A 26,724-nucleotide genomic window follows, 5' to 3' on the forward strand; every position below is an offset into this window, starting at 1 on the left:
TTACTCCCTTGTTAGTTGCCTGCCCTCCTGCAGTAGATTCCAAGCTCCGTGTAGTCAGGACTCTGTGCTGTCGCCCACTTTGCCCCAGAACTTAGGAAAGAGCTGGCACAGACAGGCGCTCTGACTTCTGTTGAATGGGCGACAGTCTGTTAAATGTGCCTTGTGCATCGAAAAGGCTCAGTGAGGCCCAGCCCTGCACCATCAGCCTTGTTATTATTGATGCTGCTGTTATTATTTACTTTTTAGTTGCCCCAGGGCATGTGGCATCTTCCTGGACCAGGGATCAAACCCATCTCCTCTGCATTGGCAGGTGGATTCTTAACCACTCCACCACCAGGGAAGTCCCACTATTATGAATATTATTATTAGCATCATTACTCTGTTCCTGAGCTGATCCCAGTCCTTGGTTCTCCAGCCTCTGAAATGAGCATCCTGGGGACTGAGGCATCAGCCACCGGAAACAGAACAGGTTCTTGCTGGAGAGACAAAGGAGGCTGCCCGCCGCCCTGGGGGAGCCTGCGCCCCTCACTGGAGAGAGAGGCCTGGGAGAAGCTTGGAGAAGGCACACAGCCCCATTGAACAGGGCTGCCAGAAGGCCATACATAATTCATTGCCAAATGGGGCGGCGGGCGGCTGTGCGCTGGGGGCTCACTCTGCGCCTGGCACTTTGCTGACTGCTCCTCACACGTTGCCTCGTTGCATCTTCTTGGATTTGTGGGGTGCGAACCTTCCCCCGCCTCTCCCTTTTCCCCGGGGGGGAGCCTGAGGTTTAGAGGATGGGGACACCGTGCAAGTCACCAGCTTCTCAGTGGCCAAGCAGGATCCACAGTCCCTGCCTCTCTCTGGAGGAAAGAGACAGCACTGGGGACCGAGTGGGGACTGAGACCTACCCGAGACGGGGCAGCAGAGGATGGGCCGGGTCACAGCAGGGCCAAAGGAAAAGGGCAGGGGACCCGCAGCCCACCTCCTCCTCCTCTCCTGGAGGACAAGCTCCCTGCCGTGGCCGCCAAGAGTGCTGGCTCTGGAGTTTCAAGGGCTCAGTTTGCTCAGCTGCAAAGTGGGAGGAACAGAACCCATCCCCTGGGGCTCCGAGGTCCTGCAGACAGGATGCTGGCTCAGAAAGGGGCATCCGCCCAGGAGGAAAGCCAGTCCCCAAAAAGGTTACATCCTCTGTGATTCCCTTCAGATAGCATATTTGAAGTCATACAATGATATGATGGAGGACAGACTAGGGACACGCTGGATGGAGGTGGAGTCGGGGTGTGCTTTTGAAAGAGCCCCAGGAGGGATCCTTGTGCCGCTGGAAATGTCCTGCATCCTCCCTGTGACGGAGGATCCACAATTTCATCCTGTGATGAAATTGTATAGAACTAGACACACAAAAGCGTGTAAGGGAAACTGGGGAATCGGAGTAAGACTGGGGGCCATGTCGACGTCTACATCCCAGCCCTGATACTGTCCCTGTTGTTCCGCTCGATGCTTCCACTGGGGGAAGCTGGGTGAAGGGCACAGGGGGTCTCTCTGTACTACTTCCTACAACTGCACGTCCATCTACAACCATCTCAGTGGAGACGTCAATTTTTAAAAATGTCATCTGGAGAATTCCCTGGGGGTCCAGCGGTTAGGCCCTCACGGCTGAGGGCCCGGGTGTGATCCCTGGTCAGGGAACTAGGATCCCTCGTGTGGCACAGCCCCCCCAAAACAAAACAATGTCATCTGCCTCTGCCCCAGAAAGGATTGCATGAACCACCGCAATTCGTCCTTTCCTCAGCTCTGAATTGTCCTTTCTGCCTCACTCTGAGGGTCCCCAGTCTTTATTCCAGAATGTTCCTGTTGTCTCTCACTTTTGCCTAGACAGGACTTCAGTACTACCCCGTGGGAATCTAGACAGACCCTAGAGGAGGACAAGGAAGGCCTTTGTCATCTGTCTCCTGTCTGCATCCAGCTGGGAATCACAGCCACGCCAAGGCTCCCAGTCAGGATTATGAAAACCGTGAGCCCACCAGCCTTGGTCTTCCTCTCCAAGAGAGTGTGGGCCAGTGGAGAGCATGCTGAGTGTCCGGCCCTACGGCTTCCAGACCCAGCCAATCTTCTGCCGCACCGTGTGACTCCAGACAATCCCTGTCCTCTTTTTGGTTCCTAGTTTCCTCATCTGAAGCACAAACGAACTGGACTGGATTATCCTTAGGGTTCTTCCAGGTCCGTGGAGAGGTGAGCCTGGCCCCTATGCTGCTACTCAGGGGACTCTCCTTGACATTTGTGTGATTGGTTGAGAAGAGCAGGGCCCAGGCCTGCCTCGGGCCCTCCCTGCCTTTTAGCATCCGTGCAGTGAGAGGTCATTAAGTCACTCAAAAAACGTGCATTGAGCACTCACCAACTGCCAAACACTGGGGAATAAAAGGTAGGGGGTGGAAGGGCAATGCTGTCCCTGCCTTTGCGGAACCTGCATTCTAGGAGGGAAGAAAGCCACAAAGAAAGACAAAATAGAACTGAGATCATGCAAAGAAGGAAAGCAGCAGCTGCATTGGCATGTTTCAGGGCCATGGTGAGGGCTTCCCTGGGAAGTGACCATTGAGCCACTGAGCTGAGATCTGAGCAAGGAATCAACTCTAAGCAAAGAAGGGGGAAGATGGCCAAGGGTAGAGACTCCTCCACAACAGCAGCGGCAAGAGCTGGGGGCCCGTGCAGAGCAGTGGTCTGGAGTGACAGATCGTGTTCCAGGAAAGATCAACAGCTTCAGTGGGTGACACAGGAGAGCCGAGATGAGGGGAGCCAGGCTGAGGAGCCTCGTCCCCATCCCAGACAGAAGGGATCCTGTGAGCTGCATTACGCAAGGGATTTGTGTTTTGGATTTGGAATTTTTGTGTTGGATTTGTGTTTTGAAAATCTCCTCCTGGTTACCAAGAGGAGAGGAGACCTCATGGGTCCTCCTTGTTGCCTTATATTTTTACCATAGTGTTATTGAGGCATGTCCAAGCATTAACTGAAGCATAAGGTCCTTATAGCTCTTTTTGAAGATTGTTTTATTTTATTGTTTATTTCCGTCTGTGCTGGGTCTTTGTTGCTGCATGCAGGCTTTCTCTAGTTGCCGCGAGTAGGGGCTACTCTCTGACTGTGATGCGCAGGCTTGTCACTGTGGTGGCTTCTCTTGTTGCAGAGCACAGGCTCTGGGTGCATGCGCTTCAGTAGTTGCGTTGCTTAGGCATGTGGAATCTTCCTGGACCAGAGATTGTACCTGCGCTGGCAGGTGGATTCTTCACTGCTAGACCACCAGGGAAGTCTTCCTTATAGCTGTGAGAGCCACAAAACCAAGACAAATTGGTCAAGCAAATACAAAATCAAATCGGATTCGTTTCATGGGACGTATCTTTTTTTGAAACTCTGTCACCACCTACAGTGCAACTATGGCCCAACTACTATGGCTCTGAGTCTGTGGGACAGAGCAGATTGGTTTTATGATCCAAGAAGAAAGGGGTAGACAACTCAAGAAAAAAAACGGAAGCAATGAATTAAAATACTTCACAAATGAATAGCCAGATAACCAGCAAATGCATGATAAAAAGTGCCCAGCTTCACGACTCATCAAGAGGAAACACAAATTAAGAAGACAGTGAAGTACCACGTCAGACACAAGAAAAGTTAAAGCAAAGAAGACTGACAATGGCAAGTGTTAGTAAGCGCAAGGAGCAGCTGGAACTCACACCCAGCTGGCGGGAATGTGAATCACTACAACCACTGTGGGAAGCCTGGGTGAGGTCTGCTCCAATTGGGTGCATCCTACTCTCTGACCCACACTTTCATTCCAAGGCATGCGGCTGTGTGTGCTCCAGAAGATGTGATGGGAAATGTTCATAGCAGCACTGTTTGCATAATAGCCCTGCATAGAATGAATCCAAATATCCTACAGTTGTAGATCAGACAGTCTAGTGGATAACTGGTCAGCTTTAAGGATGGATAAGGGCTTCCCCAGTGACTCAATGGTAAAGAGTCCACCTACAATGCAGGAGATGCGGGTTTGATCCTGAGTCAACTTGCAAGTGGTAACCCAGGTGCTTGGGCTTGATTGCCGGGAACTTGACACCAGGCATAAGAAGGGGGCTGGCTTTTCAAGCCAGAGAACAAGAGCTTCTTTGGGGAAAGAGGTCTTATCTGCAGCCCTGCGGCACTGGAAATTGGTGGAGACCTTGGCACAGGCTTCCAGGGAAGGAGAGGGTGCTGGGCAGCATGAGGCAGCCTCACAGACCATAGGCTATTGACCCCAGGCAGCCTTGGGAAAGCTAAGCTCCAGTGCTGAGTTAAGGATCCATTTGTTTGTACCTTAACCCCTCCCTACTTTCCTCCTTTGAGGTAGGTAAAGAAGGAGGGTTATTTCTTGCTCCTGAAAAGCAGACAAGTAACCTACATGCCAATGAGAAGGGTCCTGACTGTCTGGTATACAGCTGTTGCTCAGTGAAGTCTGGCTGGATGAATGTTCAGCTGGGCATGATGCTATGTGAATGGCTAACTGGCGCCTCCCCATGGGAAGTTCACTGACAGGCTTCCAGGAAAGGGACTGTAAAATAAGTTGAGAGTTTTCACTTAAGAAGCACCCACCATGGGCCAGGCCCTCTGCTCAGAGCTTTGATGCACAACCTAATTTGATTTTACTTATACACCAATAACTCAGACGTGACCATTTTAAAAATCAAGTCTGACAATATCTGCCTTTCAGCTGGAGAGTCTAGTCCTTTTACATTTAATGTACTTATTATTGCAGGTGGGTGTATATTCGTCATCCTGCTATTTGGTATCTGTCTGTCCCCTTTCTTCTTTGTTCCTTTTTCTTCTTCGACTGCCTTCTGTTGGGTTAACCAAGTGTTTATAACATTTCATTTGGTCTATTGCTTTTTTAGTTCTACCTGTTTATAGTGTGGGCTGCTCTCACAGGGATTACAATGTGCATTCTTAAGTTATCACAGTCTACCTGCCCATAATAGTGCACTTCTTCATGTATTCTGTAAGAACTTTATAGAAATTGAATTCTACTTGATATTCTCCTGTCCTTTGTGCTATTACGGTCACTTGACTTTTTAAAAAATTTTATTTTTGGTTGCACTGGGTCTTTGTTGCTGCATGCAGGGTTTCTGTAGTCATTGTGAGGGGTGATTACTCTTGGTTGCAGCGAATGAAAGTGTTAGTCACTCAGTCGTGTCTGACTCTTTCTGATCCCATGGACTGTAGCCTGCCAGGCTTCTCTGTCCATGGAATTCTCCTGGCAAGAATTCTGATGTGGTTTGCCATTCCCTTCTCCAGGGGATCTTCCTGACCCAGGATCCCCTGCATTGATCAAACCCAGGTCTCCTGCATTGCAGGTGGATTCTTTACCATCTGAGCCACCAGAGAAGCCCATCTGGTGCATACGCTTCTCAATGAGGTGGTTTCTCTTGTTGGAGAGTGTGGGCTCTAGGTGTTCAGGCTTCTGTAGTTGCAGCACTCGGACTTGGCAGTTGTGCCTCATGGGCTCTAGAGTGTGGGTTCAGTGGTCATGGGACACGGGCTTAGTGGCTCCGCAGCATGTGGAATCTTCCTGGACCAGGGATTAAACCTATATCCCCTGAATTGGCAAGCGGATTCTTACCCCCTGCACTGCCGGGGAAGTTCCCATATATTTTACTTCTATAGGCGATATAAATTCCAGAACACACTGTCATTTTTGCTTTAAGGACTCAATTAATTTTTAAAGATGTTAAGAAAAGGAAAATAGTCTTTTGTTTCTATTCACATATTCACCATTCCCAGTGCTACTGTTTCCTACAAAAATTTCCTTGTACATTTTCTGCAATTCTGGCATCATTTTCCTTAAGCCTAAATACTTTTCTTTAGCATTTCTTATAATGCAGATCTAATGGAAACAAAACAAATTCTTTGTTTTATATATTCAGGAATGTTTTTATTTTTCCATTTTGAAATATATTTTCACTGATCGCTTTCTAAATTGACAGATTTTAATCTCATTTGTTGTCAATTGTTCTATTGTCTCCTGAGTTGCATTATTTTAATGAGAAGTCTGTCGTCTTCTGCATTGTTCTCCTATACATAATTATTGTATGTATTTTTATAGCTGTATTTCAGATTTTCTCTTGATCTTTAGTTTTTGGCAGTCTGACCATGATGTGCCTGGATATGATTTTCCTTGTATTTATCCTGGTTAGGGTTCACTGAACTTCCTGGATCTGCAGGTTGATTGCTTTTCCAAACCCACGGAACATTCTCAGCCAATATTTCATTAAAAAAAATTTTTTTTTTTGCTCCATTATCTCTCTTCCACCTCTTGAACTCCAGTTACATGTATATGTTAAGACTGCTTGATGTTGTCCTATAGATTATTGAGGCTCTGTTCACTTTTTCATCATTTTGTATCTGTATTTCAGTGGGGATAATTTCTATTGACCTGTTTTTAAACTCACTGATTCTTTTTTTATTGATCTTGTCTATGTGTCACATGTTCCTGTTTCTTTCCATATCTTGTAATTTTTAATTTTATTCTGGACATTGTGATGATACACTGTAGGGCTTCTGGATTGTGTTATCTTCCTCTGAAGAATTTTGTATACTGTTTCTGTTTAATTGTTGGCCATTCACCTTGGTCTTGTGAAGTCCTGGTTTTAAACTTTGTTAGAGCAGTTTTATTCTGGTCCTTACTCCTAAGTGATGGTCCCCCAGGATCTCAGTGAAAAGCCTGGTGTATTTACCAAGCCACTCTAACTTGGCGAGATTTGAACTAAAAAATCTGTATCCCTAATGCCAAGCAGCTGCAAATGTCTCTGCTCAGCTTTTTCAGCCCTCCAGCTGTGTTTTCGCCTGGACTCCTTGGAGTCATGCCCCACGGCAGAGCCAGCCCAGAATCTGAGTGGAGTTTTCTCCCTCTGTAGCTCTGTTTTCTGGGATCTTCTTTCTCAATTTCCAGCTGCTCGGCAGGCCCCGAACTCCTAACTTCTTACTTCTCAATCAATAAGGCTTCTCTGCTTTCTCTTTGAGTCCTACCCCCTCATGTACTACATAAACTAGGAAACACTCTCAGGGGAAAATCCAGATGAATGCATTTCTTACCAGTCGAGTTTCTTAGTTTCAAGGGTCATATCTCCTCTAATTTGTCTGTTTTTGGTCACTCTCCAGTAATTCCAAACAAATCTGTTCTATATATTTCTGTATAGATTTTATAATTGTTACCAGCAGGAAGTTAATCTGATATAAACTACTCCTCCACTACCAGCAAGTCTATGCTTTACAAACTACATCATGTTGCCCAAGACTTAATTTAGTGCTCATGTTAGGTCTAATTTTAGACTTGACATTGGAAGCAATATGGTTTAGTGGAAAATGTAGGTCATTGTGTTGAGGTCTGGAGCCAGCCATCTCATAGTTGAGTCTTGACCCTGTATTGCTGTGTGACCTTGAACAAATTTCTTCGTCTCAGTGAGCCTCGGTGGCCTCGCTTGTATAACAGGAAAAACAGTCCCTGTCTTTAGGATGAGCAATGAAAGTAACCTGAGCTAAAAACCCAGCCCCATATCTGTACATGGCAAAGTGCTCGATAAATAGGAGCTGTTATTAGCAGTGAATTACCTAGTTCTATTCTTAGACATTCTGAGTAATGTCTCAGAGACATTACTTTGCCAACAGAGGTTCGTCTAGTCAAGGCTATGGTTTTTCCTGTGGTCATGTATGGATGTGAGAGTTGGACTGTGAAGAAGGCTGAGCACCGAAGAATTGATGCTTTTGAACTGTGGTGTTGGAGAAGACTCTTGAGAGTCCCTTGGACTGCAAGGAGATCCAAGCAGTCCATTCTGAAGGAGATGAGCCCTGGGATTTCTTTGGAGGGAATGAGGCATAAGCTGAAACTCCAGTACTTTGGCCACCTCATGAGAAGAGTTGACTCATTAGAAAAGAGTCTGATGCTGGGAGGGATTGGGGGTGGGAGGAGAAGGGGACGACAGAGGATGAGGTGGCTGAATGGCATCATTGACTCGATGGACGTGAGTCTGAGTGAACTCAGGGAGTTGGTGATGGACAGGGAGGCCTGGTGTGCTGCGATTCATGGGGTCGCGAAGAGCTGGACACGACTGAGCGACTGAACTGAACTGAACTGAACTGATTCTTACGAGTAAATATCCCCAATGATATGATAATTAGTCAGGTCCAGTGTTGACTTTGAGTAAGTCCCTATCTGTTGACATACTTTAAGATACAAACTGATGTCTTCAAGTTTGATTTCATAGTAATGTCAGAGGTGCATCTTCTAAGTGCAGGGAGAGACCTTCATCCTCTGAGATAGCCCTAACTGTGCCTCCTTGGTGGCAGAAAGTCCCCAGTTAGAAGACCAACAAAGACTCCTGTTAACTCATATCTGGGCTAAGTCAAGTCCTGGTCAAATGAGAAGGGCTGGGTTGGGTGATACTCACCAGGCTTAAACAGCAACTCAGATAAGGAGATATCAATACACTCGATATTTATGGGGCAGGTCCCCCTCTAAGGGGCAAATGTCACTGACACAGCAGCCAAAACAAGCACCTTGACAGAGGGACTCATTGTCTTCAGGCAGAGCTGTGGAAGCCAAGGCTGCATCCTGGACCAACCAGTGGCCTTTGGCAAGTCCCTGCCCCTCTCTGGATCTCCTCCCACCATCTGTACAAAGAATTAACCTCTAAAAGCCCTCTCAATGGGCAATCAGAAATCAAGTGACTTCACCCCTACCCATGGTCTTGCCTCCAACATAAGAAGTGATGAGGTTGGGCATCTCACTTTAATCACTCTCTGCTTCAGTTTCCCCATCTGGACATGGGGTACACATGCTCAACACTCTCTTTTGCACCAAGCTGTCATGGATCCCTTGAAAATAACAAAGTATTCTGAAAGCCAGAATAACATATATCGAAACCCAAGATCTACAGCCTTGCACCGTGCTTGGCAAACTCAACAAAGTCTTGCATTATAAGGGCAAGGAGGGGAAATGGAGCCAGCCCACCCTTGGGGAAAAAAAAAAATGAAAGCTTTCAAAGAGAGACAAATAACTTGCAATTTAAATGCATAAGAGACCAGGCTGTGCCACCGCATATGCAGATCGATGCAAATGATATGCAAATGGCCCAGAGCAAGCCTGGGTTTGCCAATGTCCTCTGCCAAGCAGCCAGTTATGGGGTTCAGCCAGGTCTGGTCTGTGCCAGAAGCTCACATCTGGGGCCCAGAGGCCTTGGGGTGAATATCTGATTACACCTCCTCCAGAAAGCTTTCCAAGACCCAGCAGGACACAGCCCTCTCCCTCCCTTCTCAGGGCTTGGTGCCTGCCTCCAGATTCTGCCAGGGTGCTACCATCTCCCCCTCCAGACTGTGAGCTCTTAAGGGCAGGGCTTTGTCTCATTCACCACTGCACTCCTGGAAACTGCACAAAGCCTGGCACCAAGCGGGTGTTCAGGGGCTGCAGACTGAGTGACCTCAGAAAGCAGCATGGGTGGGTAAATTCATTTATAAGTTCTCCTTGACCCAGGGAAGAGGCCAAATCCTCTTCAGGGGCTTTGGGTTGAACTGTCAGCCAACAATAGGTGACCTTCAGCATTAATCCCCTGTTACCAGTAAGACTAAAAAACTGAAGTTTGCAAATAACAATTTATAAATTAGGAAAGATTCCCCTTTGTTGGTACAATGACATCCTTACCCCTCTCTTTCATTCTGCTGTCCTTTCTGGGGTGGGCAGGGGCCTGACCCAGAATCAGTGTCCAATAAATATCGACTGATGTTTGAATGAATGCATGCATGCATGAACAAAAGAATAAGGTTTCGGCTTACTTTCCAAAAATTGCCCATAAGCCATAGCCCATTCTGTCAAAACACAAACCTTAAGTTGAGCTACTAACTTTGTTTATTTGTTGCAACAAATACGGACTCTTTTCGGTGTCTTTCTAGACTTCAGGGACTATAGCAGACACTTCTCTGCCCCCTTACACCCCCTGGTCTCCCCTCTGATTTCAGCTGCAATGAGGTGGACTGTCCTGACTCAGTGTAACTTGTGCCACCTTAAGCAGGAGATTTTCTGCCTCCGAGCTTCTCCCAAGGCCCCCCAAAGCCACTAGACAGCTCAGAAGTGGCAGGTAAAGATCCCCGAGCAATATTCTGCAATGGAAAAAGAAGCCAGCGGATGGATGCCCCCCTCCTCCCATCTTCCAGAAAACAATTCTGGGAGGCATTCTGTATACTTCTAGAGTTCCTAGTGGAAACCAGCCTTCTCTCACCCAAAGCAGAGAAGGACACCCCCCCACCGCTCCTCCTCCTTCTATTCCCTGCTCTTCTGCCTCCTGGGGTCACCCCCAAGTCCTTAACTCAAGCTCTGCTCTCAGAGGATCCCAAAATAAGGCAGCGGCAGTTCTCAAAATCTGGTTGCACCCACAACTGGGCATTTCATGAATATGATATACATGTGAAGGTGGAAGCCAGATTGAGAAGGTCTTCACAGCCACAGGAAGTTGTTTCATGGATAAGCCAAAGGTTCAGTGGGGTTGAACAGGCACTCATTCATTCATTCAGCCTACAGCAGGCAAGGCCCTGCTCTTGGGCTGCTATAGCCCAGTGGCCATTATGATGAGGACATGAATGGGCCACTGGGAAGAGCTGTGTCTGATTCCTGAATCCTCAAAACCATTTCGTTTCCCTGTGGGCAAAACTGTGCCATTTTCAGATGAGAAAATCAGGATCTGTCCGAGGGAAAGTCAGACCACTCATAGATGTTGCAGCAGAGACCAAACCAGGATCCTGCAGATACACCTGTCTGTCCTGGGGCCCATGTTTGGTGCCCAGGGCTGTGAGTGGAGGAAAGCCTGCTTGGGAATCACGTGGCCCATGCTCTAGACCAGTGCCTCCAACAGAAATGAGATGCCAGCCACAAACACAACTCATGTGGGTAATTTGAACTGTTCTGATAGCTTCACTAAAACAAAGTCAAAAGAAGCTGGTGGAATTCATTCTAATAATATTTGTGTTTAACCTAATACATCCAAAATATTATCATTTTGACATGTCATGAATATTTTAAATTCTTAATGAGATATTTACTTTTATTTTTTCATTCCAAGTCTGTGAACCCTGGTGTGTATCTTACACTTTAGGCACCTCTAGGTTCAGAACAGCCACATCTCAAGTGCTCACTCGGTGGTGGCACCCGGCTCGTGGCCACTGGATACTGCAGCCCTGATACCCTCATCCTGACTCCAAGTCTCCCCGCCCCCAACACACACTTGCAGAATCCCTTCCCAGCGTGTCTTCATCAGAGGGAAAGTGCTTTGTAAACTAATTGTGAGGGGGGGGTCACTGCGACCTTCCTTTCATCCATGTATCTTGGCAGCCAAGGCACCCACAGAGACAAAGCTGCTGGGGGCCACAGATCTGGGGAGACAGGCACCCAGTTCCCCTTGTCTTCCCAAACTTGGACGGGGAGCCCCACCCACCCACGAGAAGGAGAGGGGAGGGGCTGGGGGGAGGAGTCCCTCTTCCCTCTTCCCCCAGGATGTTACAGCCACCAGGCTGTAACAGCTGCTTTAATTTTGTAAAATCCAAACTCTGGTTCTCTGGGAATGCCGGCTCGCTCGTTCACGCATTAGACACACATTTATGGAGCGGCTTCGGTTGTTTACACTGTTACCGTGAAGATGCTGAAGACACAGAGAGGAAAGCAGCCGGCCTCCTCCGGGGAGTGTGAGCCTGGTGGATGAGGCTGGTCAAGCGAGCAAACAGCCCCTATGAAGCTCTGCAGGCAACGCTGCAGAGGCTCCCTGTGGGCACCCGGCCTGGGCAAGGGACTGGGAACCCAAAGTTCAAAGAAGGATGAGACCCAGCTTGTATTCAGGTGTGTGGCCGGCAGTCAGGATGTCTAGGAGGGCTGGCTGGACATCAGATGGTACCCATGGGTAGGCTGAGTCCAGCCCAGGATGGGTCTTGAATGTTCTCTGAGACTCCTGCTCCAAACAGCAGGACTGCCAGAGATACTGACTCAGCTTTGCTGTGCCTTTTTCAAAATCGCCAATTAGGTGACTAGGACACCAATCGTGGCAATTCAGCTCCCTTTATTCACTGTTCACCGAGCCTCTATTGATGCGCTGCTGTGGGGAATACAGAGATGCAAAAGACAGTAGAAACCAGTGGCGGCGGGGGGGGGGGGGGGGGGGGGGGGCCACCAAAAACACAGGACTTTTATTTCCAAGCAGAATCGTGAGTTACACAGCAGAAAACCATCCTGCTACAAAGCGGGACTCCGAAACGGTGGCTAAAATATAACAAACATCCTTTTAAATGCATGGCTGAGCTTGCAAGAAAGGAAGGGAACACCCCAGGGATAAAAACAAAGACAGAGCTGAAAACCAGAGCAGGAATCATGAGGGCTAGTGTTGGTGCTGTGTTGGGCGGGCACAGGCAGGGAGGGGGCTGTGGGACTCGGCAACCTGGGATTGGGTTTTACAGCCCCTGTGGGGACAAGAAATAAGGCTTTGGGCTTCACAAAGCCGGGAGTTGTAAATGAGACCTACCTCCAAGCCAGACTCTTCAGAGTTATATTCTTGGTGAAAAGGTGGGCAAGGATTTAAAAAAAAAATGTCTACTCTCTGCTCAGACACATCACTAGTCAGCTCATCTGCTACAGCCAGGGCTCTGGGAATTTGTAATCATAGACGGAGCCCCAAGGGGGTTGGGATTTAAATTTACACTACCCTGCTTCCCTTGTGTTCAGGAGACTCTGAAAGCAAGAAGCTAATACAAAAAGGGGTCCCTGGCTGGAGATGTCTGTGGGCACTGGGCAGAAACAAATGCAAACACTCCCTAGAGGGCCATGACCTCAACTCAGGCTGCTCAGGGTTCCCACAGACAAAGGTTTCTGCAGATGAGCTCACAAAGACAAAATTACAGAACAAAAGCAGTCGTGAGACAGAGTCAGTGGGAAAACTAATGATATGCTTGCCCCACTCCCCTCACTGACCCCCACCCATCTCACTGAACCTCAGATGATAGATCCAGGAGATAGAGACCAGAGAATAGCTGTGACTGCAATGACTAAAATGTTTTGGGAAATATGAAAAAGAATTAATATAATGAAAAAAGAATAGCCAGGGTTCCTGCTATAGACAGCAGATTAATATAAGTGCTGCCAAAGCAAGCGCTATAGACAGTAGATTAAACACAGGCATTTATCCCTGATCCCTCCTGAAAATTTTCAAAAAGGAGCAGAAAAGGAATTTTTAAAGTACCACAATAAAAAAAAAAAGGATAATTTTGAAATTGGAAAGCAGACTGATGAGTGAGAATGGACTTCATGGATGCAAAAAATTGAGTCCTAAACTGGCAGCGAGGAAAGTCTAGGACACACTAAACCCCCAAAGCTTCAGGAACTGAGTACCAGGTACTTTGGGCAGCACAGGTAAGAAAGCAGAGGGAACTACAGCAAACTTGAAAGAGAGCTTGAAAGAGCAGCTAGTAACCAAGATTCCATTCCCCAAGGTGACTGCCTCTACTATATCCCAACAGAATATTATTCCCTGGAGTGGGTAAAGCCATGGGACTCTGTCCTGGGGAACAGTAGACCCAGCTAGGGGCAGGGGCATTGCATTGAAAGTGGAGAAATTAAGTGAAGGTCCTCACAGTGAATACTAATACTGCCAAATGGCAAGCAGGTTTAGTATGAACCTCCAGGCAGGAGACTGAAAGATAACTCTTGCAAACCTGAGAAACCGAGGAAGAAATACCTAAAGGCAGTGACAATAGAAGTTGCTCAGTGAAAGAGCCTAGCCAGATCACCCTTCAGTGGAGTCTCTGGAGGGCAGCCAACTCTGAGCTCTGAGCTTCTGAGCAGACTGTGTGTGTAGAAGCCAAGGATGACCAAGCACATAAGAGAAGCTCCTAACTCATAGTCAGACAATAACAAACAGGTAAAAAGCAACTTGGAGGGAATACAGATGATGATAAAAAGAAAACGCCAAAAAAATTATCATTAGTATCATCAAAGACGTAAGCGCACACATTAAACAAATACAGGATGTTATTAAAAAGGAATGTTTTGAGAACAACAACAAAAAAATTTCTCTTGCATAGCACAAGTTAAAAGTTGAATGGAAAGTTTAGAAGATAAAGTTGCAGATGAGGCAATTTCCCAGCAAGTAGAGCAAAAAGACAAAATACAAGAGAATAAAGATGTGAAAATTAGAGAACCAACCTGGGAGATCTCACATCCAAAGAAAAGAGACCCCATAAAGAATAGAGAAAATCAAAGAGGAAGGGGTACTCACTCAATAAACTATTCAAGTAAATGTCTCTGAATTAAATTACATGGGTTTCCAGTTTGAAGACGCCCACTAAGTACTGAATGAAATGGATGCTATTCTCACACGAAGACACATTATTGTGAAATTTTAGATCACTGAGAACAAAACAAAAGTCATACAAACTCCCAGAGAGAAAAAATTAGGTTTTGCACGAAACATCAGTAATCAGAAGGGCATCAGATTTCTTAACAACAACACCAATTTAGACCACAATGCCTTCAAAATCCAGAGAAAAGTATGCATAAAACTTAGGATTCTATACCCAACCAAACTATCAGTTGTGAGTGTAGAATAAAGATTTTCAGAAATAAACAGTCTCAAAAAGCTTAACTCCCATGCATCTGTAACAGAAGGGCTTCCCTAGCAGTTCAGACAATAAAGAATCTACTTGCAATGCCAGAGACCCAGCTTCAATCCCTGGGTCAGGAAGATACACTGGAAAAGGAAATGGCAACCCTCTCCAGTATTCTTGCCTAGAAAATTCCATGGACAGAGGAGCTTGGGTGGTTAAAGTCAGTGGGGTTGCAAAGACTTGGACACGACTGAACAACTAACACAGCAACAAAGAGGAAGGGGTACTCATTCAACAGAGGTCCTGTAACAGAGCAGGACCCACGGGGCCTTCCTAGAACAGAATTCCCACTCTGCCCTGCTGCGTCCTCCTCCTCCCTTTTGTCCATAGAAAAACTTCAGTCAAAGAATAAACTTACACAACATTGCAAAGCAGCTATACTCCAATAAAAATCATTGAGAAGAAAAGAATAAAAAAGAATAAATTTAATCAGAGAAGTGGGAAAAGGCAGAAAGAAGGGGAAAGTCAAGCAAGACAAAAAATAATAGTTTACCCATGAAACAAAGTCAATGACCTTTAGTTCCTCCTCAGGGGCTATAGCGGAGAAGCCAGTGGCAGCCCACTCCAGTACTCTTGCCTGGAAAATCCCATGGACGGAGGAGCCTGGTGGGCTACAGTCCATGGGGTCACCGAGAGTCGGACACGACTGAAGTGACTTAGCAGCAGCAGCAAGGGCTATAGATAATATTCTGAGCTATATATCCTTTGAGCTGTTTTGCAGAAACTGAAACCCCCACCAGGTGGAAGGAGTTGACTGTATGCTATCCACAAGCACTTAGACCCCAGATCAGTTGGAACCAGAAGGTTGATGATGTTGACTCTTGATTACCTCATCTCCAACCAATCAGATGAATGTCTAGGAGCTGATCACATACCCCACACACAGACGCCCCACCTCACCCTATCTTTAAAGCTCTTTATCTGAATGTACTTGGAAAGTTTAGGACTTCTAAGCACTAGTTACCTGGACTCCTTGGTTGGTGCCCTGCACTTTGCTTCCCCACATCCTAGTGTTAATAGATTGGCTTCACTGCACATAGGCAAATGAACCCAAATTTGGTTTGGGAACATCCTTTCTTGGGAATTTATTAGAGAATGTGCACCTCTAAAACAAGGAATAGATCAAGAAAGAAGTTAAGATGGGAAACCCATGCCTAAGCGAAATAATGTGAGTCCTCAAGCTATTGACGAAGGGAGAACACAACAGCCTAGAGGGCAGCCAAAAGAAATAGGAACAGACCAGAGAGGTCTGTGAAAGAAATCTCCGAGACGATGCAACTGGGAAATGTGCTTGGATGTATCAAGAGGTGGTTGGTGCTGCTGAGGAATGACTTGGGATGATTTCATGATAATTAGACAGAAAACAAAGCAAACAAATAGAAACTAGACAGTATCAACGACACGGAAAACAAAAGATTGTGAAAGAAAATAAAAATAGCTAATGTGTTCTATGTGGCACAAAGGTGAATAGAATTTATGTAATCATAATTATCTCTTGGACTGCAAGGAGATCCAACCAGCCCATTCTAAAGTAGATCAGCCCTGGGTGTTCTTTGGAAGGAATGATGCTGAAGCTGAAACTCCAGTACTTTGGCCACCTCATGCGAAGAGTTGACTCATTGGAAAAGACTCTGATGCTGGGAGGGATTGGGGGCAGGAGGAGAAGGGGATGACAGAGGATGAGATGGCTGGATGGCATCACCGACTCAATGGACGTTAGTTTGAGTGAACTCTGGGAGCTGGTGATGGACAGGGAGGCCTGGTGTGCTGCGATTCATGGGGTCGCAAAGAGTTGGACACGACTGAGCGACTGAACTGAACTGAACTGAATAATGTTAACTTTAAATTACGATTTAAACTCTACTGGAAGAACAGTGGGACAGGAAGCATGTGTGTGCAAAGTAGGGGGAGGGGTGTTGCTGGCAAAATCCAGGTAGTTCCTCACCTTCTGGTGTGAAAAGTTGACAGATAATGCCTGAAAACTAGGGGTGGGGAATAATAGAGCATGTTATTTAGTGATACAGACGTAAATTCTAAAAGCAATAGTAAAAGAGTAGAAGTTGCTTGCCCCTCGGGATCAGAAAGATGGACGAATTTGAGGATGGGGGACAGGAGGCTGAAGTTTTCATGATAAGTCTGTGGACCTACTTGATGCATTAAACTATACGCCTGTATACACATGAAAATTTAAGAAACACATAAGACACGTGGACAATACACTTCTCATATACTCTTATGTGCCAGCTTGAATCCTCCTAGCTCCACCAGTCTGCAAGAGTCTTGGCCAGTTGTTTTGTCCCAGCCAATTCTGCAAGGATTCGGATCAACTCTACATGGACACACCCTGAGAGCATTTCTGCCTCCTGCCCCCATGGGCTTCTCTATGGCTGCTGGTGCTTGAAATGCCATGGATTCACTCAGTGCCCAGACAAGTGCAAGATAGTTCTAGAAGGTCAAGGAATCAGTTGTGTTTAACATCAAGCAGTGGCCAGCTCAATAATGTACCTTCATATTGGTTCTCACTCCTTTCCTTTTTTGAGATTGAACTCCCTGAAACATTAGTGGCACTTCAGTTCAATTCAGTTCAGTTGCTTAGTGGTGTATGATTCTTTGCGTCCCCATGGACTGCAGCACGCCAGGCTTCCCTGTTCATCACCAACTCCCGGATCTTGCTCAAACTCATGTCCATCGAGTCGGTGATGCCATCCAATCATCTCATCCTCTGTTGCCCCCTTCTCCTCCTGCCTTCAATCTTCCCCAGCATCAGGGTCTTTTCCAGTCAGTCAGTTCTTTGCATCAGGTGGCCAAAGTATTGGAGTTTTTCAGCTTCAGAATCAGTCCTTCCAATGAATACTCAAGACTAATTTCCTTTAGGATTGACTGGTTTGATCTCCTTGCTGTCCAAGGGACTCTCAAGAGTCTTCTCCAACACCACAGTTCAAAAGGATCAATTCTTTGGTGCTCAGCTTTCTTTACAGTCCAACTCTCACATACATACATGACTACTGGAAAAATCATAGCTTTGACTAGATGGACCTTTGTGGGCAAAGTAATGTCTCTGCTTTTTAATATGCTATCTAGGTTGGTCATAGCTTTTCTTCCAAGGAACAAACATCTTTTAATTTCATGGCTGCAGTTAATATCTGCAGTGATTTTTGGAGCCCAAGAAAAGAAAGTCTGCCACCGTTTCCATTGTTTCCCCATCTATTTGCCATGAAGTGATGAGACTGGATGCCAAGATCTTAGTTTTTTGAATGTTGAGTTTCAAGCCAGCTTTTTCACTCTCTTCTTTCACTTTCATCAAGAGGCTCTTTAGTTCCTCTTTGCTTCCTGCCATAAGGGTGGTGTCATCTGCATATCTGAGATTACTGATATTTTTCCCAGCAATCTTGATTCTAGCTTGTGCTTCATTCAGCCCAGCATTTCACATGATGTACTCTGCATAGAAGTTAAATAAGCAGCCTGACAATATACAGCCTTGACCTACTCCTTTCCCAATTTGGAACCAGTCCGGTGTTCCATGGCCAGTTCTAACTGTTGCTTCTTGACCTGCATACAGATTTCTCAGGAGGCAGGAAAGGTGGTCTGGTATTCCCATCTCTTGAAGAATTTTCCACAGTTTGTCGTGATCCACACAGTGAAAAGCTTTGGCATAGTAAACAAAGCAGAAGTAGATGGTTTTCTGGAATTCTCTTGCTTTTTCTATGATCCAACTAGATTCAGTCCAATCCCAGAAAAAATCCTAGCAGGCTTTTCTGTAATAAACAAGCTGATTCTGTAATTTACATGGAAAGGCAAAGAAACCAAAATAGCTGAAATGATTTTGCAAAAGAAGAACAAGTTTCAGGATTCACACTACCTATTTGAAGACTTTCTACAAAGCTACAGTTTTAGTGTGGAACTGGTCATGGGATAGATACATAGGTCAATGGAGCAAGGAATATAATCCAAAAATAGAATCACACAAGTTTGGCCAGTTTATTTTTTACAAAGATGCAAAGGAAATTTTATTGAGAAAGGATAACAGGTTCTTTTGTTGTTGTTTTTTCCAACAAATAGAATAATCTGGATAGCTACATTGAAAAAAAAAAAGGGCTTCCTTCATAGCTCAATCAGTAAAGAATCTGCCTACAGTGCAGGAGACCTGGGTTCGATTCCTGGGTTGGGAAGATCCCCTGGAGAAGGAAATGGCAACCCACTCTGGTATTCTTGCCTGGAGAATCCCATGGATAGAGGAGCCTGGCAGGCTACAGTCCATGGGGTCTCAAGAGTCAGACACGACTTAGAGACTAAACCACCAACACATTGAAAAAAAAGATTGTCAATCTTATGTCACATGTTATACAGAAATTAACTCAAAATTGATCATAGACCTAAATGATAAAAGTAAAATAATAAAACTTTTAGAAGAAAATACAGGGGGAAAATCTTTTTGGCTTGGAATAAGCAAAGCATTCTTAGATATGGTATAGAAAAGTGTGAAGTCAAGTGGGCCTTAGGAAGCATTACTATGAACAAAGCTAGTGGAGGTGATGGAATTCCAGCTGAGCTATTTCAAATCCTAAAAGATGATGCTGTTAAAGTGCTGCACTCATTATGTCAGCAAATTTGGAAAATTCAGCAGTGGCCACCACGCTGAAAAAGTCAGTTTTCATTCCAATCACAAAGAAAGGCTATGCCAAATAATGTTCAAACTACTGGACAATTGAGCTCACTTCACATGCTAGCAAGGTCATGTTCAAAATCCTTCAAGCTAGGTTTCAGCAGTATGTGAACCAAGAACTTTCAGATTTACAAGCTGGGTTTAGAAAAGGCAGAGGAACCAGAGATCAAATTGCCAACATCTGTTGGATCACAGAGAAAGGAAGGGAATTCCAGAAAAACATCTACTTCTGCTTCATTGACTACACTAAAGCCTTTGACTGTGTGGATCACAACAAACTATGGAAAATTCTTAAAGAGATGGGAATACCAGATCACCTTACCTGTCTCCTGAGAATCCTGTATACGGGTCAAGAAGCAGCTTACAGTTAGAACTGGACATGGGACAACGGGCTGGTTCAAAATTGGGAAAGGAGTATGACAAGGGTGTATATTGTCACCCTGCTTATTTAACTTCTATGCAGAGTACATCATGCGAAATGCCAGGTTAGATAAATCACAAGCTGGACTCAAGACTGCTGGGGAAAAATATCAACAACCTCAGATACACAGATGATACCACTCTAATGGCAGAAAGTGAAAAGGAACTAAAAAGCCTCCTGTTGAGGGTGAAAGAAGAGAGTGAAAAAGCTGGCTAGAAACTAAACATTGAACAAACTAAGATCATGACCGGAAAAGTAGAAGCAGTGACAGATTTTATTTTCTTTGGCTCCAAAATCACTGCAGATCACAGCCATGAAATTAAAAGATGCTTGCTCTTTGTAAGGAAAACTATGACAAACCTAGACAGCATATTAAAAAGCAGAGACATTACTTTGCCAACAAAAGTCCATGTGGTCAAAGCTATGGTTTTTCCAGTAGTCATGTATGGGTGTGAGAGTTGGACCATAAAGAAGGCTGAGTGTCAAAGAATTGATGCTCTTGAATTGTGGTGCTGGAGAGGACTCTTTGAAAGTTCCTTGGACTGCAAGTAAATCAAACCAGTCAGTCCTAAAGGAAATCAATCCTGAATATTCATTGGAAGAACTGATGCTAAAGCTGAGGTTTCAACACTTTGGCCACCTGATGATTGGAAAAGACCCTGATGCTGAAAAAGATTGAAGGCAAAAGGAGAAGGAGACAGCAGAGGATGAGATGGATAGATGGCATCACTGACCCAATGGATGTGAATTTGAGCAAACTCTGGGAGATAGTGAGGGACAGGGAATCCTGGCGTGCTGCCATCCATGGGGTTGCAAAGACTCAGACACGACTTAGCAACTGAAAAACAACAAATAAAAGAAAAAAAAATGATAAATTATGTTATATCAAAAGTGTTCAGCTTTGCTTCTGTAAAATACACTCTTGGAGACTTCCCTGCTGGTCTAGTGGTTAAGAATTCCCCTTGCAATCCAGGGGACGTGGATTTGATCCTTGGTCAGGGAGCTAAGATCACACACGTTGCTGAGCAACTAAGCCTGTGGGCCACAACCTCTGGGTCTATGCACCAAAACTAAAGAGTCCATGCTCCACAGTGAAGGATGATGCATGACAGCGAAGATCCCGCATGCCGCAATTAAGAGCTGACGCAGCCAAATCAATTAAGCTTTTAAAAGACACTGTTAGGAGAAAAGAAAAACTACAGATTGAGAGAAAGTATTTTCAAATCACATATCCAGAGGAATGGATAAAGAAGATGTAGTACATATATAATGGAATATTACTCGGCCATTAAAACGAATGAAATACCGCCATTTGCCACAATGTCAATGGACCTAGAGACTGTCATACTGAGTGAAGTAAGTCAGACAGAGAAAGAGAAATGTTGTATGACATCCCTTATATGCACATTCTAACCAGAAATCATTCAAATGAATTTATTTACAAAGCAGAAACAGACTCACAGACTTAGACAATAAACTTATGGTTAGCAGCGGAGGAAGGATGCAGGGAAGGGACAGTTAGGGAATTTTGGATCAACATGTATACACTGCTATATTTTAAATGGATAACAACCAATGACAGATTGTATAGCACAGGGAACTCTGCTCAGTGATATATGTAACAGTGAAGAACTGACTCATTGGGAAAAACCCTGATGCTGGGGAAGGCTGAAGGCAGGAGGAGAAGGGGAAGACAGAGGATGAGATGGTTGGATGGCATCACCAACTCGATGGACATGAGTTTCAGCAGGCTGTGGGAGTTGGTGATGGGCAGGGAAGCCTGGCGTGCCGCAGTCCATGGGGTCACAAAGAGTCAGACACGACTGAGCGACTACATTAAACGGAGATACATGTATGGTACGGCTGAGTCCCTTTGCTGTCCACCTGAAACTATCACGACAATTAACTGGCTATACTCCAAGATAAAATAAAAAGTTTAGGGACTTCCCTGGTGGTCCAGTGGTTAAGAATCCCCCTTGCAATGCCAGGGACTTAGGTTTGATCCCTTGTCGGGAACTAAGATCCCACATGTAATATAGCAACTAAGCCCGCACCCCGCAAGAGAAGCCCACAAGCCACAACTAGAGAATCGGTGCGCCACGACAAAAGATCCCACATGCAGCCAAATAAAAAGTTTAAACAATTAAAATAGAATAAAATAGAACAGACAAGAGTAAAAAACAAACGAAACAAAAAACCAAAATGAAATATGCCGGTGAGTATAAACTACACAGATTTCAAGGTTTAGCTGTAAACTTAATAGAGGCTGTGTGTTGTGCTTAGTTGCTTGGTCATGTCTAACTCTTTGCAACCCCATGGACTGCAGCCTGTCAGGCTCTTCTGTCCAGGGATGCTAACACAAGAGAAATAATAATTTAAAGACGTAGTGTAATGAGAACACAAAATAAAACAGTAGAAGTAACTCTAAATATATCAACAGTCATTACGAATGTAAATTGATTTCGTTTGTCTCCTTAAAGACAGAGAAGGTCATATTGGATCAAAACAAAATACAATAGAGTGTTGGGTAGAAGCAACACTCTAAAGCAAAAGAAAAAGGAAAGACTGAAAATAAAATAATGGGAAAAGATACACCAGGCAAATAGGAGCCAAAAGAAAGCTGACATAGAATATTAATATCAGGCAAAATATACCTAAGGCCAAGAAATACTAGAAAGAGATAAAGAGGGACATGAGAAGATGATTAAAGTCACAAATCACCAAAAAGCCTCACCAGTAATAAGCTCTTCATATGTAACTACTAATCTTGAAATAAGTAAAGCAAAAACTGAAAGAATTAGTCTGAATCGAGGAATCACAAAAGGAACGGCTTCATAGTTGTCATGAATATATGAACATTTATTTAAAAAGTTGTCCCTGTGTTGGGTCATAAATGAAAGCCTGAGCAAACTTTGAAATGGATGTAAAGGAGGCCACATCCTCTACCCACAATGCAGCAAAATTAGAAGCAAAATAGCAAAGGCAGATCAACAATAGCTGCAACTTTGAAAACTAAAAAGCACACTTGTTGTAGGAACATTTCTTTTCTAGTCCTTATATTTCCTTCTTTGTGGAGGGAGCTAAATTAGTGTAGCACTCCCAGTCTCTCTCTGTCCCATGGAGGAAGAGTAACTCAGCTGGTCAATGTGGGGAAAATAAAATTGGCTGACTTGCTTTACCAGTGCGTTCTCTTGGCAAAACTCTGTTAGCCTTTGCCCTACTTCATTTTGTACTCCAAGGCCAAATTTGCCTGCTACTCCAGGTATCTCTTGACTTCCTACTTTTTCATTCCAGTCCCCTATGATGAAAAGGACATCTTTTTTGGGTGTTAGTTCTAGAAGGTCTTGTAGGTCTTCATAGAAAGGTTCAACTTCAGCTTCTTCAGCATTACTGGTCGGGGCACAGACTTGGATTACTGTGATAATGAATGGTTTGCCTTGGAAATGAACAGAGATCATTCTGTCGTTTTTGAGATTGCATCCAGTACTGCATTTTGGATTCTTTTGTTGCCTATGATGGCCACTCCATTTCTTCTAAGGGATTCTTGGCCACAGTAGTAGATAAAATGGTTATCTGAATTAAATTCACCCATTCCTGTCCATTTTAGTTCACTGATTCCTAGAATGTCGATGTTCACTCTTGCCATTTCCTGTTTGACCACTTCTAATCTACCTTGATTCATGGCCCTAACATTCCAGGTTCCTATGCAATATTGTTCTTTATAGCATTGGACTTTACTTCCATCACCAGTCATACCAACAACTGGGAGTTGTTTTTACTTTGGCTCCATCTCTTCATTCTTTCTGGAGTTATTTCTCCACTGATCTCCAGTAGCATATTGGGCACCTACCGACCTAGGGAGTTCATCTTTCAGTGTCCAATATTTTTGCCTTTTCATACTGTTCATGGGGTTCTCAAGGCAAGAATACTGAAGTGGTTTGCCATTCCCTTCTCGAGTGGACCACATTTTGTCAGAACTCTCCACCATGACCCATCTGTCTTGGGTAGTCCTACACGACGAGGCTCACAATTTCATTGAGTTAGACAAGGCTGTGGTCCATGTGATCAGTTTGATTACTTTCTATAATTGTGATTTTCATTCTGTCTGCCCTCTGAGGGATAAGGATGAGAGGCTTATGGAAGCTTCCTGATGGGAGAGACTGACTGTGGGGGAAACTGGGTCTTGTTCTGATGGGTGGGGCCATGCAGTAAATCTTTAATCCAGTTTTCTGTTGATGGTCAAGGCTGTGTTCCCTCCCTGTTGTTTGACCTGAGGCCAAACTATGGTGGAGCTAATGAAGATAATGGCGACCTCCTTCCAAAGGTCCCGTGCACGCACTGCCACTCAGTGCCCCTGACCCTGCAGCAGGCTGCCGCAGACCCACGCCTCCCCCAGAGACTCCTGGACACTCACGGGCAAGTCTGGGTCAGTCTCTCGTGGGGTCACTGCTCCTTTCTGCTAGGTCCTGGTGCACACAAGGTTTTGTTTGTGCCCTCCAAGAGTCTGTTTCCCCAATCCTATGTAAATTCTGTAATCAAATCCCACAGGCCTCCGAAGTCAAATTCTCTGGGGGTTCTCAGTCCCTTTGCCAGATTCCAAGGCTGGAAAATCAGTTGAGCTATTTCAAATCTTAAAAGATGATGCTGTTAAAGTGCTGCACTCAATATGCCAACAAATTTGGAAAATACTCAGCAGTGGCCACAGGACTGGAAAATGTCAGTTTTCACTCCAATCCCAAAGAAAGGCAATGCTAAAGAATGCTCAAATTACCACACAATTGCACTCATTTCACATGCTAGCAAAGTAATGCTCAAAATTCTCCAAGCCAGGTTTCAACAGTACATTAATGGTGAACTTCCACACGTTCAAGCTGGATTTAGAAAAGGCAGAGGAACCAGAGATCAAATTGCAAACATCCTTGGATCATAGAAAAAGCAAGAGAATTCCTGAAAAACATCTACTTCTGCTTTGTTGACTACGCCAAAGCCTTTTACTGTGTGGATTGCAACAAACTGTGGAAAACTCTTCAAGAGATGGAATACCAGACCACCTTACCTGCCTCCTGAGAAATCTGTATGCAGATCAAGAATCAACAGTTAGAACCGGACATGGAACAACAGACTGGTTCCAAATAGGGAAAGGAGTATGACAAGGCTGTATATTGTCACCCTGCTTATTTAACTTCTATGCAGAGTACATCATGTGAAATGCAGGGCTGGATGAAGCACAAGCTGGAATCAAGATTGCCAGGAGAAATACCAATAATCTCAGATACGCAGATGACACCACCCTTATGGCAGAAAGTGAAGAGGAACTAAAGAGTCTCTTGATGAAAGTTAAAGAAGAGGGTGAAAAAGCTGGCTTAAAACTTAATGTTCAAAAAACTAAGATCATGGTATCTGGTCCCATCACTTCATGACAAATAGATGGGGAAACAGTGAAAACAGTGAGAGACTTTCTTTTCTTGGGCTCCAAAATCACTGCAGATATTGACTGCAGTCATGAAATCAAAAGGTGCTTGCTCCATGGAAGAAACACTATGATCAACCTCAGTTCAGCTCAGTCCCTCAGTTGTGTCCGACTCTTTGCGACCCCATGAATCGCAGCACGCCAGGCCTCCCTGTCTATCACCAACTCCCGGAATTCACTCAGACTCACGTCCATCGAGTCAGTGATGCCATCCAGCCATCTCATCCTCTGTCATTCCCTTCTCTTCCTGCCCCCAATCCCTGCTAGCATCAGAGTCTTTTCCAATGAGTCAACTCTTCGCATGAGGTGGCCAAAGTACTGGAGTTTCAGCTTTAGCATCATTCCTTCCAAAGAAATCCCAGGGCTGATCTCCTTCAGAATGGACTGCTTGGATCTCCTTGCAGTCCAAGGGACTCTCAAGAGTCTTCTCCAACACCACAGTTCAAAAGCATCAATTCTTCATCGCTCAGCCTTCTTCACAGTCCAACTCTCACATCCATACATGACCACAGGAAAAACCATAGCCTTGACTAGACAGACCTTTGTTGGCAAAGTAACATCTTTGCTTTTGAATATGCTATCTAGGTTGGACATCATAACTTTCCTTCCAAGGAGTAAGCATCTTTTAATTTCATGGCTGCAGTCACCATCTGCAGTGATTTTCGAGCCCCCAAAAATAAAGTCTGACACTGTTTCCACTGTTTCCTCATCTATTTCCCATGAAGTGATGGGACCGGTTGCCATAATCTTCGTTTTCTGAATGTTGAGCTTTAAGCCAACTTTTTCACTCTCCACTTCTTTTGTCAAGAGGCTTTTTAGTTCCTCTTCACTTTCAGCCATAAGGGTGGTGTCATGTGCATAGCTGAGGTTATTGATGTTTCTCCCGGCAATCTTGATTCCAGCTTGTGTTTCTTCCAGTCCAGCATTTCTCATGATGTACTCTGTATATAAGTTAAATAAGCAGGGTGACATTATACAGCCTTGATGTACTCCTTTTCCTATTTGGAACCAGTCTGTTGTTCCATGTCCAGTTCTAACTGTTGCTTCCTGACCTGCATACACATTTCTCAAGAGGCAGGTCAGGTGGGCTGGTATTCCCATCTCTTGAAGAATTTTCCACAGTTTATTGTGATCCACACAGTCAAAGGCTTTGGCATAGTCAATAAAGCAGAAATAGATGTTTTCTGGAACTCTCTTGCTTTTTTGATGATCCAGCGGATGTTGGCAATTTGATCTCTGGTTCCTCTGCCTTTTCTAAAACCAGCTTGAACATCAGGAAGTTCATGGTTCACATATTGCTGAAGCCTGGCTTGGAGAATTTTGAGCATTACTTTACTAGCATGTGAGATGAGTGCAATTGTGCGGTAGTTTGAGTATTCTTTGGCATTGCCTTTCTTTGGGATTGGAATGAAAACTGACCTTTTCCAGTCCTGTGGCCACTGCTGAGTTTTCCAAACTTGCTGGCATATTGAGTGCAGCACTTTC

General features: G+C 44.9%; 1 long non-coding RNA gene across 1 annotated transcript in view; it reads right to left on the bottom strand.

Annotated features, from left to right (window-relative positions):
• Positions 1-3,013: 3,013 nt before the first annotated feature.
• Positions 3,014-26,724, bottom strand: part of LOC139185864 (uncharacterized) — a 36,660-nt gene continuing 12,949 nt past the window's right edge. The window contains exon 3 of the long non-coding RNA XR_011569468.1: positions 3,014-3,291. This is a non-coding gene — a long non-coding RNA (uncharacterized lncRNA). The remainder of the gene's footprint in view (positions 3,292-26,724) is intronic.

This window comes from Bos indicus, chromosome 11, assembly GCF_029378745.1.
Source record: "Bos indicus isolate NIAB-ARS_2022 breed Sahiwal x Tharparkar chromosome 11, NIAB-ARS_B.indTharparkar_mat_pri_1.0, whole genome shotgun sequence".
NCBI lineage: Eukaryota > Metazoa > Chordata > Mammalia > Artiodactyla > Bovidae > Bos > Bos indicus.